This window comes from Balaenoptera borealis (genome assembly GCF_965194805.1).
Source record: "Balaenoptera borealis genome assembly, chromosome: 2".
Lineage (NCBI taxonomy): Eukaryota > Metazoa > Chordata > Mammalia > Artiodactyla > Balaenopteridae > Balaenoptera > Balaenoptera borealis.
In genome coordinates, this window is record NC_138867.1 from 100,427,237 (window position 1) to 100,443,597 (window position 16,361).

At 34.3% G+C, this 16,361-nt stretch overlaps 2 long non-coding RNA genes across 2 annotated transcripts in view; both read right to left on the reverse strand.

The window, feature by feature from the left end:
* Positions 1-16,361, reverse strand: part of LOC309622617 — a 620,423-nt gene that overhangs the window by 435,021 nt on the left and 169,041 nt on the right. The gene's annotated exons all lie outside the window — the stretch shown is intronic.
* Positions 3,987-11,171, reverse strand: LOC309622604. Its single transcript, XR_014241020.1, has 2 exons — positions 7,150-11,171; positions 3,987-6,820 (listed from the first exon to the last, which is right to left on the reverse strand). It is a non-coding gene; the product is annotated as an uncharacterized lncRNA (long non-coding RNA).

Genomic DNA, 16,361 nt, shown 5'->3' on the forward strand with positions numbered 1-16,361 from the left:
ATTTTAATCATTTAATTTCAATTAATATAGGCAAATTTTATAATGCAAATGATTTCAATTAAGTTAGATAGCCAAACTGCATAATGCAAGGCTCCCAGCATAGATTTTTTTATTATCACAGTGCCCATTTCAAAGTAGGTACTTAATGAATATGATAATTTTAGATAATTATTATACAGACAAATTTTCTCTAATGCTCTCTAAGCACCTCATTGACTACTGTGTAGACATAGTGTAATAAGATACTTTATATTAACCATCAAATGTTAATGATCTAAGCAAGTTAAAAAGCACAATAAGGAAATAATACTAATGCCAATATATAGCTTCTTAATATTTTATCATCTTTTAAACATACCAGCTTGTAATATCACCACAATACTATAGAATAAATAAGTAATTCACTTCCTCTGATAATAATATAAAAACTTTGGTCTCTGTTATATTTTAAATTATGCCCTTTGTGGAGTAATTATGGACCACTGAATTAAAGTTAGACTATAGGAGAGCCCAAGCATAAGAATCAGCTTTAGTTTCTGGTGAGCTGTGTGATTTACCACCTCTCTTGGTATATTGCCTTTAATTTTGTCCTGGGAAAAGAACTAAATAGAGATATAGCCTATAGGTGGCACTTGAGTCCACTGATAACTGTCCTGTGCTCAGTTTTGATTCTTTATATTGCAGTTTCAAGGATAGCAGCATGGTTATAATTAGTGTTGGCTTCTCAGCATGATGATGAGGTCCAGTGGTACAGTGGAGTTTGGGCTACCGTGAAAAAGCCTCATTAACCCTGGCCAGGTTCCTGTTGGAATGTGGCAACTCCCCAAACTTCTGTCCTGTTAGTGAAATGAGGTATAGCACAAAGGGAGCAATGAGGATTGCCTGAGTGTGATGTGTGTATCTCTGAAACTAATCTTGGTGCTAACTGTTTCATGGGAGTTAAAAGTTAATTGATTGTAAACAGTGAGCTTGTTGAAGATTAGAAAGAATTGAGGATAGTTTCTTTTGAGACCATCTTAGAGCACAGTAAGATGAGTCTTGTTCGTTTTTTGATGCAACACATTAAGAAAACATTTAAAATTGGAATATTAATTGTCTGAGTCACCCAATGTACTATATTTAAGCAAAAATAAATGCAAAACTGTGAATTAAAATATGTATTGAGTAACTGCTTATGTGTGTAAAAACTCAGTGAAGATAGTTTTATTTGTTTTTTTTTCTTGCCATGAATCATCTTTTCATACACAGCCTGTGTATGAAGGAAGGAGAGATGGCTTGGACCTTGAAGCTACAAATTCTCAGTCAGTCTTCTACCTCCTTTTCAGGTTCACATGGGATGTAAAAAGGAGGCTTTGGGAAAAGTTACTACTCATTTGTGTTTCTTCTTTCACCTTTATTCGCCAGAATGCTTTACATAGTCAGAATCTCTGGAGTTGGAGGGGAGTGGATGCATGGGGAGTGCCCTTCTCCCTTCCACTTTCCTAGTCCCCCAGTGGAGACATATTGCTACAGGGCTTTGACTCAAGACCGAGAAGACTCCCCTGGTCCTGGTGAATTGAGAAGATGCACATGTGAACCAAGAGTGTTTCTTCCTGCTTGATATACAAGATCTCTTTGGCACATTTCCTTTAGGCTTACCTCCTAATCTTGGTCCTAGTGGTCTTAGCATTCAGAAGGTCAGCAGAACATAGATCAAAAGAACAGAGTGTCTTTTCAGTGTTTTTCCTGAGGTCTAAAGCAGAATTTATAAGCTGTGCATTCATACACCTTTCTTGGATAGGAGGTCACACCCAAGTGGGAGAGGGACCTGCCCATTACACAATACTACCCCCATTAAAATATCAAGAAGCAGAACTTTGCAAAGAGAAACATGCACCAAAAAGTCAGTCTACAAAACAGAGTTCAAAAGTGAGCTAAATGTGAGTAGTATTAATGAGAAAGATAATTTATTAAGTTGAGGGAGGAAAATAGAAAAGATTAAATAATAAGTATAATGAAACTATATTTGCTTAGAGGTTTTACTAAAAGAAAGGTAAAAATGTGTGGCTAAGTATGTTTATATTTCTGTTTTATGATCATTTAGTTGAAATAGAATGTGCTAAGTCACTGAATTCTGGAAAACACATACTATTCAACAGGATTCAGGGAAAAAAAAGAAAGATGAAGAGAAGTCTGCAGGCAGTGTTGACATTATTGCTACCACATGAGAACTGGTGAGAACTCGATAATACTTTTTAAATAAATTTAAGTGGGCTAATTTAAAATGTTTGAACCATTTGATGGTCAATGGCTTGTTTCAGTGAGATATTCAGAAGCATTAGTTCTACCACAGTTCTTCCTTTGAGACATCCCTGCCACCAATCTGTAATCCTAAACTGACCAAGTTTTTGCTTATTTCTAGAGGATATTTGATTCCATTTCTTTTCTGGTAATGGGCATTAAGTTTACAAATGCAGTGGCTTTCTAACAAATCCTTGCATTGAGGTTGGTAAGAGGCCATGGCCTTAAAATATTAAAGGGTCTCTATTCATTTCTATGCTACTTTAAGCATCAAATGCAGTGTTAAAGATTTTAATCAACAGAACTCTCTGGGCACTCTGGTCCACAGTGATACTTCATGTACTCAGACTGTCATTCAGCAAGTATGCACCAGTATGATTATTGTCTGGTTCTTTCGCTTGTTTGACTTGGTTTCTCTCCTGCTTAGTCAGCTGGTACATTTGCCATTTTTGAATTATCTTTGGATATACTGACTGCAGAAAATAATCCTTTATTTTAAAAAATACTCTTCATGATGATTAGAAGTTAAGATATTTAGATCAAAATTAGTGAATTATTAATCAATGTAGTATACCTCTAATTTTGTCTTTTACTGTTGTTGTTGCCAATTATATGAATTGCATCATTGATAACTGATGAGACTGTAAACAGTTTGAAAGAAAATGTGGGTTTTCAATTTCTGACAGTATAGTGGAGTAGAAATCCTCAACGAACTTTTTACTTCAAAGTAAAATAAGACATTGAAAAATATTAGCTATATTTTAAATGTGCTATCAAACTAACAAGAAAGTAAGAACAAATATTCAGATGCTAAAAACAGAATATAACCTGGAATCCAGAAAGTTAAGCAAGCACAAAATAGCTGGTTATCTTGGGGCAACTATTAATTAATAATGACCCTGAAGATTCCCTTTATAATCTTAAAAATGTTGGGAAAAAGAATGTAAAGACTAGCCTGCACACATTGGAAAATCTAAAAGGAAACTCTTGCCCAAAACCTGGGACCCCCAAAAAACTATATCCTCAGTGAAAGGAAAACTTCACTCACTGAGGGAGACAGGAATGATAATCTCTTATCTCAACCATGATAGTATACAAAGCAGAAAATTTGTAACCCAAGTCCTTTTCCCAGTGGGTTGAAAGTTAAAATTCACACTATTCATTTGTGAACAAAAAACGTCATCTAAAGCTTTATTTTGGACGATACTTGATTAGGAATGCTCCTGAGGATCTGGCAGAAACAAGAATAGGAACAAGGAACACACTTTCAATCCAGGCTCCAAGAATTCCCCCAAAGAAAAGTCTAGCTCAGATTATAAAAAGAAAAAAAAAAAAAATCACAAAACACAATACCCCTTAAAGCCAAGGAATAAACACTAGAAGAAGCAGATGACAAGAATGAGACTTTCAAATAATTCAGTTATTGGAATTAACAGCCACAGAAGAAAAAATAACCTTTGAAAAACAAGTATATCAAAAATACTAATGAAGATATTATGAAACTCATTAAGCAGATTAAAAATAAAAAAACTGGGGCCTCCCTGGTGGCGCAGTGGTTGAGAATCTGCCTGCCAATGCAGGGCACACGGGTTCGAGCCCTGGTCTGGGAGGATCCCGCATGCCGCGGAGTGGCTGGGCCCGTGAGCCACAATTGCTGAGCCTGCGCGTCTGGAGCCTGTGCTCCGCAACAGGAGAGGGCGCGATAGTGAGAGGCCTGCGCACCGCGATGAAGAGTGGCCCCCGCTTGCCAAAACTGGAGAGGGCCCTCGCGCAGAGACGAAGACCCAACACAGCCAAAAAAATAAATAATAAATAAATTAAAAAAAAATAAAAAAAAATAAAAAATAAAAAAACTAAAATTTTTAGAAATTAAATGTAATCAAATAAAAATTTCAATGGACTGGTTAAAACTTTGACTTATATCTCATTCCTTGCACAAATTAAGATGGATCATATACATAAACATGAAAGTTAGAATCATTAAGCTTCCAGAAGAAAAAAATAGAAGTATATATATTCATGTCTTTGGAGGTGGTCAAAGATATTTTGACGGACTGGAAAAAACACTAAATCAAAAAGAAGATAAATCAAACTAGACTTCCTGGAAATTGAATACTTTGCTAATTAAAATACATCATTCAGAAATAAAAACTCAAGCCAGTGACTGTGGAAATATCTGACAAAGAACTGTGTCCAGAAAATATAAAAATTTCTTACAGTAAATGCCAAGATTATAAACTCCTTTTTTAAAATGGAAAAAAATAGAGACATTATACAAAAAATATTATTTATAAGAACCCTAAACCAGAAACAACCTGAGTATATATCAACAGAAGAATAAATAAACAAGTTGTGATATACTCATATTGCAGAATACTACTCAGCAATAAAAAGGAACAACCTACATGCAACAATATGGACACAAGAGAATACATGCAACAATATGGACACAAGAGAATATATACTATAATATTCTATTTATATGAAGTTCAAGAACAGGCAAAACTAATCTATAGTGAAAGATATCAGAATATAGGGTACCTCTGAGAGGAAGACTGATGAAAGGGAGCATGATGGAATACTCTAGAGTGATGAACATGTTCTGGATCTTGATATGAATCATATCACATGGACATATACAATTGTCAAAACATCAAAATGAAGATTAAAGATTTGTGAATTTTATTCTATTGAATTTTATATCAATAAAAAAGTAAATGTTAAAGCAATAATTCTAGGTCAATTTATTACCTTACATGATTGTATTAGAAAAGAGGAAAGGTTGGAAATTAAACTGAAGGATTTAGAAAATGTATAAAATAAGCAGTTAAAGAAAAGTAGAACAAGAGGGTGTGGAGAAAAGGTGACCCTCCTACACTGTTGGTGGGAATGTAAATTGGTGCAGCCACTATGGAGAACAGTATGGAGGTTTTAAAAAGCTAAAAATAGAGTTACCATATGATCCAGCAATCCCACTCCTGGGCATATATCCAGAAAAGAAGAAAGCTCTAATTCAAAATGATACATGCACCCCAGTGTTCATACAACACTATTTATAATAGCCAAGACATGGAGGGAACCTAAATGTCCATTGACAGAGGAATGGATAAAGAAGATGTGGTATATATACATATATATCTATATATATAGATATATATGTATATATATATGTATATATAATGGAATACTACTCAGTCATAAAAAAGAATGAAATAATGCCATTTGCAGCAACATGGATGGACCTAGAGATTATCATATAAGTGAAGTAAGTCAGAGAAAGACAAATAAATGATATCACTCATATGTGGAATCTAAAAAAATGATACAAATGAACTTATTTACAAAACAGAAATAGACTCACAGATATAGAAAACAAGCTTACAGTTATCAAAGGGGAAGGGTGAGGGGGAGGGATAAATTGGGAATTTGGGATTTACAGATACACACTACCATATATAAAATAGATAACCAACAAGCACCTACTTTATAGCACAGGGAACTATATTCAATATCTTGTAATAACCAATAATGGAAAAGATTCTGGAAAAGAATATATACATATTCTTTTATATATATGTGTGTATATAGAATATATACACACATATATATATATACGTATATATTCTATATACACGTATATATATTCTTTTCCAGAATCTTTTCCATTATAGGTCATATATATGTGTATATATGTGTATATGTATACATATATATATATAAAAAACTGAATCACTTTGCTGTACATCTGAAACATTGTAAGTCAACTGTACTTCAATTAAAAAAATAAAGTAGAACAAACTCAAACATAAATCATGAATACAGAGCCAAAATGAATGAAAAGAAAACAAAAATACAATGGAAAAGATCCAAGAAATCCACAGTTTGTAGTTTGAAAAGCTTAAAAGTTATGACAAACCTTTGGCAAACTCCATTTAGCAAAATGAAGAAGACACAAATGCCAGGAATGAAAAAGAGGACATAAGTATGGATGCAATAAAGATGAAAAAGATGAAAAGACAATGTTTTAAAGAACTTTATAATTTATGTAATGAAAAATTTTTAGAAAAATCTTTTTTTTTCAAGAAAAGCCACCAAAATTGACTCAAATAGGTAAAACTTTGTCCTGTAACTATCAATAAGATAAGATCAATTATTTAAAAACTTCCCACAAAGAAAACTTCAGGTTCAAATGATTTTGTAGGCAAATTCCATCAAACATTCATAAAACAATTCATTCCAATCTTATACAAACTTTTCCAGAGAATAATAAAAGAGGCAACACTTTCTGACTCTTTTTATAAGGTCAATACGACTTTGATACACACCAGAGAAGAGATACAGGAGGAAAAAAAAAAAATCACAGGCTAATCTCAGGCATGAACAAAGATGCAAAAATCCTGGATAACTTGCTAGCAAACTGTATCCAGCATTGTGTAAGCAAGATAATTCATGATGATCAGTTTAGGTTTAGCCCAGAAATAAGGTTGGTTTAATATTAGAAAGTCTATTTCTATTATATAAATAGATTTAAGGGGCTTCCCTGGTGGCGCAGTGGTTGAGAATCCGCCTGCCAATGCAGGGGACACGGGTTCGAGCCCTGGTCTGGGAGGATCCCACATGCCGCGGAGCAACTGGGCCCGTGAGCCACAACTGCTGAGCCTGCGCGTCTGGAGCTTGTGCTCCGCAACAGGAGAGGCCGCGATAGTGAGAGGCCCGCGCACCGCGATGAAGAGTGGCCCCCACTTGCCACAACTAGAGAAAGCCCTCACACAGAAGTGAAGACCCAACACAGTCAAAAATAAATATAAATTAATTAATTAATTAAAAAAAAATGTACTTAAAAAAAAAAAATAGATTTAAGGAGGAAACAATTTCTCAATAAGTGAAGAAAGTGTACAATAAAATTTATAATACACTGTACTAATAGCTCCTAGGATATTAGGTATAGAGGAAACTTCCAAGAGAATTTGATTAAGGAAAATATTAAAGAAAAGATTGTATATAATAATGAAATATTAAAATACTTTCCTTTAAATTTAAGATCAAGGCAAGGGCTCTTACTACTGTCTTCACTCAACATTGTACTGGAAATCCTAAATAATGAAGAAAGTCAAGAGAAAAAAAATACAGGTTTTAAGTGTTAGAAGAAAAGAAACAAAAATAGTATCATTTAAAAGTATTGTGATTGTCTACATGAAAAAATAAAATTATACTTAGAAAATTAGAATAATAAATAAGATTTTAGCAAAATTTCTAGGTGCAAAATCAACATAAAAGATTAATTTCATACACCAGGAAGAAATAGAAATATCATTTAAAATTAGTTACTATTTAAAATAGGAACAAAAGATGTAAGATACCTAAGAAGAAATCTAACAAGAGATGTACAAAGCTTTTATGTGGAAAGATATAGAAAATCCTTTAAATGTAGTAATAAATATCAAAATAAGTGTAGAGATATGCCATATTTATGAAGGGAACATTATTATTCATCCCCAGTTGATCTATAGATTTAATACAGCTTGAATCAAAATCACAAAAGGTTTCATAGAACTTGAAAAATCTCATTCTAAAATAATTACAGAATAGTAAAGGGCTAAGATAGGCTAAAATAGATGAAGAATAACATAGGGGCTTTTATCTACCATAAATCAAAACATTAAAACCTGTAGTCAATGAGGTAGTACTATATTTACTCACACAAAGACAAATTGAACAGTAAATCCAAATAAAGAGTTCAGAACTAGTTCCTGTGTATATGAAAATTTGACTCATGGTGGAGGGGGCATGTTGATCAGTGGGTGAAGGATGGATTGTCTAATAAATGGCGCTGGGATTAATTACCTATGTGAAAAATATAAAGTTGGATCTCTAAGTTATATAATGCAGAAGAGAAATTCCAGAAGGAAGCATACTTGAATAAGAAAGGAAATGCTGAGATATTTGTAGAACATATAGTAGAGTACGTTTATGACCTCAAAATTTAGAATAATTTTTTAAAGAAGACAGGAACAGCACAAACCACAAAGAAAGTCATTAATAAATTTATTTAACTTAAAGTTAAGAATTTTATAAAAGGAAAGAATCAAAAAGGGGGAAAAAAGCCACTGACTGAGAAGATACTTCTGACATATAAAACTAACAAAAGAATATTTTTCTAGTAAAAAATTGATATGATAATTAACAAACATGAAATAAACTCAGATTATAATATGTCAAATAACACAAGATCAAATAGGCAAAAACATATTAAAAGGCATTTCAAAGAAGATGAACCACTTTATGACCAATAAAATAAATAAAAATTTGATCAACCTTGAGTGCAAATGGTAACCCACAATGAATTCAAATCTGCCAGACTGGCAAAAGTTAAAATGTCTATTACTATCAAGTGTCAATGAAGATGTAGAAAAATAAACAGCGTTTGGCATTATTCAATAAAGTTGAAGAGCGTTTTATTTTGTAGGGTAGCATATTATGCTCAGAGACTGAGATTATCTTTGCCAAAACAGTTAGTTTATTGGGAGATTGGGATTGACATATATACAGTAATATGTATAAAATAGATAACTAATAAGAACCTGCTGTATAAAAAAAAAATAAAATTCAAAAATTCAGAAAAAAAGAAAACAAAAAAAACCAGGTTTGTAACCAAACCAAACTTGGGTCTGCTCACCCATGTGCAGTAAAGCCAATCTACTGATGCTGGGTTGTGGTGAAGGAAAGTGCGGTGTTTATTGTAAGGTGCCGGAAGGAGTCCAGGGCAGCTCAAAAGTCCCTGATGGGATTCAGGAAATGCTTTTTAAGGGAGGGAGGGGAGTTGCAGAGTGTGTGATCAGCTCATGCACAATTCTCTGATTGGTTGATGGTGAGGCAACAGGGTGGTACCACAGGAGTTAACATTATCAATCCTCAGGCTCCAGTATGTCTGGGGGTGATGTGCCCAAGGTCATCAAGTAGTTAATGTCTTCCATTTGGTGGGGTTTTAGCATCTGTAAAACAACTTGGGAAATGTGCATAAGATAGTTACCTGGTTACTTCAGAGAGGAGCTAAAGCAGAGGATATTGGGGAGGGGTCTGTCCTGGCAAGGGCCCATAGGGTCCTGCTTGGTTACAGATTCAATGTGGCAATTATGATTTCACAAGCCAATAACGTCTCTTAATAAGCCAATAAAGAAATAGCGTACTACTAACAAAGAATAGATTAGTTACACTATTGTTCCAGGCAAAGGAAATGACAGAAATAAAGTCCAATTCCAGTTTAGCTGTACTTTTTCTAGGAGATTGGTTCTCAGGAGAGTTGGTGTAAACCACCACGAGCTGAGTTCCAGCTGCAGCTGAATGACCATATGATCTAGCTAACCCCCTTCTGGATATTTATCCAAAGAATATGAAAATACTAATTCAAAAATATATATGCACCCCTATGTTCATTGCAGCATTGTTTACAATAGCCAAGATAATGGAAGCAATGTAAGTGTCCATTGATAGATGAATGGATAAAGAAGATGCATACAGTGGAATATTACTGAGCCATATAAAACCTTGAAATCTTGCCATTTGCGACAGCGTAGATGGACCTAGAGTGTATTATGCTAAGTGAAATAAATCAGACAGAGAAAGACAAATACCGTATGATTTCACTTGTATGTGGAATCTAAAAAACAAAACAAATGAACAAACATTAAGAGGAACAGAGTCATAGACATGGGAACAAACAGGTGGTTGCCAGAGGGGTGGGGATAGAGGGATGAGAGAAAGAAGTGAGGGAGATTAAGAGGTACAAACTTCCAGCTGCAAAATAAATGAGTCACGGGTATGAAACGTACAGTGTGGGTAATGTAGTCATTAATAAAGTAGTATCTTTGTATGGTGACAGATGGTAACTAGATTTTGAAATGTATAGAAATATCGAATTACTATGTTGTGCACCAGGAAGTAACATGGTTCTGTAGGTCAATAATACTTCAAAAATGAAGAAGCAAAGAAACAAACTTACAGAAAAAGAGATCCGATTTGTGGTTACCAGAGGTGGGGGGTTGGGAAGGCATAATTGTATGAAGTTAGTCAAAAGGTACTTCCACTTATAAGTACTAGGGATGTAATGTACAACATGGTAAATATAATTAACACTGCTCTGTGTTATATACATGAAAGTTGTTAAGAGAGTAAATCCTGAGTCCTCATCACAAGGAACAACTTTTTTTCTTTCATTTTGTATCTATATGAATTGATGGATGTTCACTAAACTTATTGTAGTAATTATTTCATGATGTATGTAAGTGAAATCATTTTGCTATACACCTTAAACTTATACAGTGCTGTATGTCAATTATATCTCAGAATTGGAAGGAAAAAAAGAGCTAGACTAAAAGAGTGCACATTCTATTACTCCATTTATTAAAACTCCTAGAAAATGCAAACTAATCTATAAACCAAAAGCAGACTAGTGGTTGCCTGGGAGTGGGGTGGTAGGCAGGAGGGGGGATGTGTTACAAAAGGTCATGAGGAAACTTTTGGGGGTGATAGGTATGTTCATTATCTTGATTTTGGTGATGGTTCCATGGGTGTATTCATGTGTCAAAACTTATAAAATGGTGTGTGCATTTTATTCTATGTGAATTACACCTCAATAAAATGATTTTTTTTAAAAAACTTTTTTTGTGGTCTTTGTCATAAACAAGTGGATTAAAACAACTTCACTTAAGTCATAAACTTATCATATGAAATCAATACACAAAAAGAGACAGGTATTCTATGTCTTAGAAATTTTACTTCTAGTTATGTAGCCTTGAAAATTTATTGCCAGTGTCAACAAGAAGGAAGTTCAAAGTATCATTGCATATTATAGAAAAAAACTGAAAATTACCTGAATGTTGTCAATACCATAATGGATAAATATATTAGTATAGTCGTATGGTGGGATAATATACCACAGTTAAAATGAGTTAATTACAGCTATAAGTATCAACATGAATGAATCTCTTAACATTGAGCTAAAAAAAAAAAGACACAAAAGAATACATGTAGAATTGTTGCAATATGCAAAATACAAAACTTACTATGTTATTTATCGATCCATAATTGTATAGTAAAACTATAAAGATTAGTAAGGGAAAGATAAATACATAATTCAGGTTGGTACTTACTTTAAAAATGGCAAGGAATAAAAGGGTTGGGTCTGGGAACGGCTACACAGGGGGCTTCAAAGATATTTGTAGTGTTTTATTTCTAAGCTGGGTGGAGGGTATACAGTGTTCATTTCATTGTTAATTTAAAATATATACTTATAAATCTTTCTTGTGTGTATTTAATAAAACATTTTTTATAAACAAAAACAGGAATAATGATGTGTTTTTCTTTCTGGGGCTTACAGAATTGGAGAATAATTTAATAAAAGTTTCCAAACAGAGTTAAATGAGGTATTCCTGAAAATTCTTAGTTATTATTTGAGATAAATTTTTTAAGGTCCATTAAAGGCTTCATAAGGGCCAAGAAAATATTTTTAATTTTTAAAAAGTGGTGGAAATGGTGTGTAAATTTGAATGCTTTGTATCAGATTGCTATATTTTTTAGCTTTGGTTCCAAGTAGACAATCAGAATGGCTGCAGTCCTAGCAAAATACAGGTGAGTTGTTTGTTGGTTTATACTCTTTGCTATGTTTGTTTGTCTGCTAGTTGTTTGTTGGTTTATACTCTCTGCTTCTGTGCTTAAACCAAGCCAGGGCTCTCTAGTCAGCAATCAGCACCTGTTTTCCAACTGCCCTGCCCAAATGCCTCCACACTTTAATGATTGCTTTAGGGCAATCAGTGCTCACTGGGAGAACTGTATCTATGTGGAACCCTGAAAGTGTGACTCTGGCCAGATTGGGAGTCTTCATAATATCCCCAACAGGAGGCTGCCTAAGGAAATCAGGTGGCTTGAAAGAATGATCTCAGCTCCAGACTATCCAGGGATGTTTGTCCTTTGCCAGGGCTAGTGAATGAAAGGGCGTTTCTAGAAAGACATTTTCCAGGCCTTTGAATGGATTTTTCCTAACAACACAACCAGCCTCTGATTGTCTGGCTAAAGAGAAACCACTGTATATTAGCAGAAAAAAAAAAAAAAAAAATAGGGCTTATACTTTCTCAGTGTTAAGAGTCCATTTCTTTTAAAATTATCAATTTGGCCATTTGCAAATAGTTTTTCTGATTCAATTGCTTCTTTGGTTCTCTGGAGTGGTGATTGCTGTAATGGATAACTCCCCTCCAAAGAGCTTGAACTAACTTCCCTTGGGATCAATACCGAGCAAAATTAAAATTGTGTTTATTTAGTAAAGTTTAAATTGAATTGTTTGTGAGGAAACTCATGTATTCCTGCATAGTATGTCATACATATTGAATGTATGTTTTATTTTAATTTTTCAACATTCTAATGTTATGTATAAAATATACATTTATAATATATGGCAGTTTATTTAAAAATTATTTTTCTGTGTTCTATAAATTTAAAATACATAGAAAAGAATATGAAATAAAGTTAGAAAAAAGAAAGAGAAAAAAAGGATCAAGAAACAGTATTGGAATCTTTCCCATTAACTCTAAGAGCAGATTTTTTTCCCCCAAGGATTAAAAAGCTTTTCAAATAATCTCAAGATGTCCCAAATCCTTGCGAGGAAATGTTGTATAATCACGGATTACCACTTCCTTTCTGATTTGTTATGTGATTGTGGATAAACCATTTGAGCTGTCCTCTGTTCTCCTATGCTGTCTCCTAGAATTTATTGACATGGATGTTTGACAGTTGAAAAAGAGGATGAATAATTTTATAGTTCTCCTTGGTACTCTCGACTTAAAGGGAAATCTTCTTAAACCTCTCTTAAGCTAGAGCTTAATTTGTCTGTCCTGTGACTTCTGTCATTACCTGACTCTATTTGTAGTTTTAACCACCACAATACCAAGTTGCTGATATACTCACAAAAATAATAGGCATTTCATTCTTTTGAAACACAAATATTATTATGCATTTTTTGCACATTTCAGAAAGTGAGAGATGGTATCTTAAACACTGATTTGAGAATTCTATAAAAGTGCATACATGAGCATAGTTTAAAAACAACTTTAGACTTCAGATATGTTTATTATCTCTATTAATAATTTTCAGAAAAAAAAGTGTTTCACTTTAAATTTATTCAGTTGCAATCACTCAAAAATACACTGATTGAACCCTTGCTCTCTACTAGTCATTGCTAGATTCTGAGGAACAAATAAATATAAAATATTTCTGTCTACAAACAGTTCATGGACTCCTGAAGGGGTCAAGCAATTACAGTAAATTAATAACATAATAAATGTGCTAAATTACAGAGTTTTATTTAAAGTCCCATGAGAGCACAAATGGGGAACGATGGAGTTTTCCTACAGGAGAGGGAAATGGGGAGAGTTGTGGAAATGTGATTTTGAAGTGGGTCTTAATAGACACCAGGAGACCGTAGAGGAGTGAAGGAGCAATCACAAAAGAATTGTTTTTAGATCTTTTTGCTTTCTTTCATTTGCAAACAGTAATCAAAATGATGATTGGCACAATGTAAGGGCGGAAGCTCCCTGCAGCTCTAATTCTTCATTTATATGTAGTGTCACTGGGGTTCCCTGTTTCTGATTCTGCTGAGGGCAGAAATTCCACTCATTAGATATTTTTGTTTAGCTTAGTTATTTGAACGTAGTAAGAGCTCATAAACTATATTTTAAAAATTTATCACTAAGTAGTACATCTACATGGTAGACTATATTGCTCTTTATATGATCTAAAAGAAATAATTTGTAACAAGTAAACCGGGTATATTAAAATATAAAGTCGGTTGGAAAACATTTATTATAATAACTGAAAAAGCACGGTATAATGTTTCATATTTAGTATATCAACTATGTAAAAATATGTATTGAAAAGAGAAGAGAGAAATGACAAAATAATAAATAACAGTGGTTACCTCTGGAGGTAGCATTATGTTTTTTTTTTATACTTATCTGAACTTTATAATTTTTCTGCTAACAACATTAATGTCTTTTAGAGTAATAAAAACTATATTTAAGACAGTATAGCCTCAATTCAACAACATCATCTAATTATTCCTCTCTTGAAAGTGAAAGTTATTTTATATCTCTGTTGGATGGTGGTATTGGCAACATTTCAGATCATCATAAAGCAGCATTGTTTTGGATCATTTTGCTTTCTCTCATTTGCAAAAACAGGATTATTGTCAGTGATTCCTTGGTTGGTTTTGTGTTTTCCTCCTCCCTCTGTGCACCTGAAGGTTATTTTGTGATTGAAGTGTTTCACTTTCTCAAGAGTTGGTTGCCATATGTGACTTAATAACGCTTAGAGTCTGAGCTGACCTGAAGCTTGGCTCAAGAGAGGCACACACATTCTAGAGGCTGTTGCACAATCAGCCTGTTGGCGACGTGGTTATCCAGCAAGCCTACAGCCATGTTTCAGGGCATCAGTTCTGCTTCCTCTTGCAGCTACACCTTTTGATCTCATTGTATCTCAGCTGCCATGGTGGTCTCTTTCTCTCTACCCTTTCCCTACACGCAGCTCAGAGGATAGAATTCCCATTAGTCACCAGTCACTTCAGCAGGAACTGACCTGGTGTGGGGGAAGGTGTTACTTTCCCCATTTGATTTTGAAGGCTTCTCTGTGGAAGCAGCTTGGTTAATGTCTCACCCATGCAGAGGTAATTAGGAAGTCATATTATCAGAGCCCTGTACTCTGGAGTGCATCTTGATGCCCCTTGCCACATTAGAGACACATTATGCTTATCAGTCTCTCTACAGGGACCCGGGCCTCCTAGTTTCAATTCTCTCCCTCTTTGATGATGCAAACACCATTTGACCAGTGCTCAGCTTTAGCAGCTGAATGCAGTAGCATTTTCCCTTGTATGTTGTGCATGCAATTCTTTGGCTGCAGGTCGGTCTTCTCTAGTGTGAACTAGCACAGGCTGACTGCTTCAGTCCCTGGTAATGGGAGTCTTGGATGGGGTATGGGGAAGGGGAGGAACCATACCTACAAGTTGCAAGCCAAGTAATTGCTGTGAAGATCTTCATAATGTCATTATAGTGAAAATGGGACAGAGGCAATGTGTACTGCTGAGGAAGGCATTCAGAGAATTATTTCCTCAGTTGTTCAAGGCATCCTTAGCCCCTATCCTCACAATGTGTGCTGTGGAATATTAAGTGAAATAGGAGCCTGAGTGAGGGCAGCCTAACCTAGTAGGACTCTTGCAGAGAGACAAGACTTCATAACTTGAGTCATTTGTGGTGTGCTTACACTCTCTCTGTCTCTGTCTCTGTCTCTGTCTCTTTGTCTCTGTTTCACTGTCTCTGTCTCTATTTCTTTCTATATATATATACATATAAAAAGGGCACTTTTATATTAAATACCTAAGGATATAAGACATAATATATATAAACATATATATGTATACACACTTAGGTATTTAATATATAAGCTCTCTTTTTAACACCAAACACCATGCCAATAGAAGAGTTGTACAATGACACTATGTTTATGTTTTATGAGTAGCTGCCTAGGTTAAACTTTCCTGCATACACATAAAGTCATGGTAGCTTCCCTAAGTTGACAAATATGCAAAATTAAAGAGTGAAAATGTACTTTTGCATTTTTTCAGTTTTGGAAAACTGATGATAAGTGTTGATCATGGGGTAGAGATTTTCATGTATGAAACATATGTTAAAACAAGTGCTGGGGAATGGGAATGGAATGCTTTTTTCAGGAGACCTATATGGTGGAACTGTTGAATGATATATAGGCTGTTAGACATTTTTCATCCTAATGGAGTTGGGGATTTCCAAAACTGCAACTTTACCATTTCCCTCAATCATGATGGTTTCTGACTATATTTTTCCTCCTTAACTTCAGAGTATTTTCTTTGTTTCTATAGGGATGTTTGCAATTATGAATATATTTCGTAACCATTTCTCAACCTTTAAATCAACCACTGATATTGTTCTTAGGTGGTAAATTTTTCCAATCCACTGAATTTATTAATTTCTTTGTTGGCCCACAGTTGGAAAGCATGCCAATAG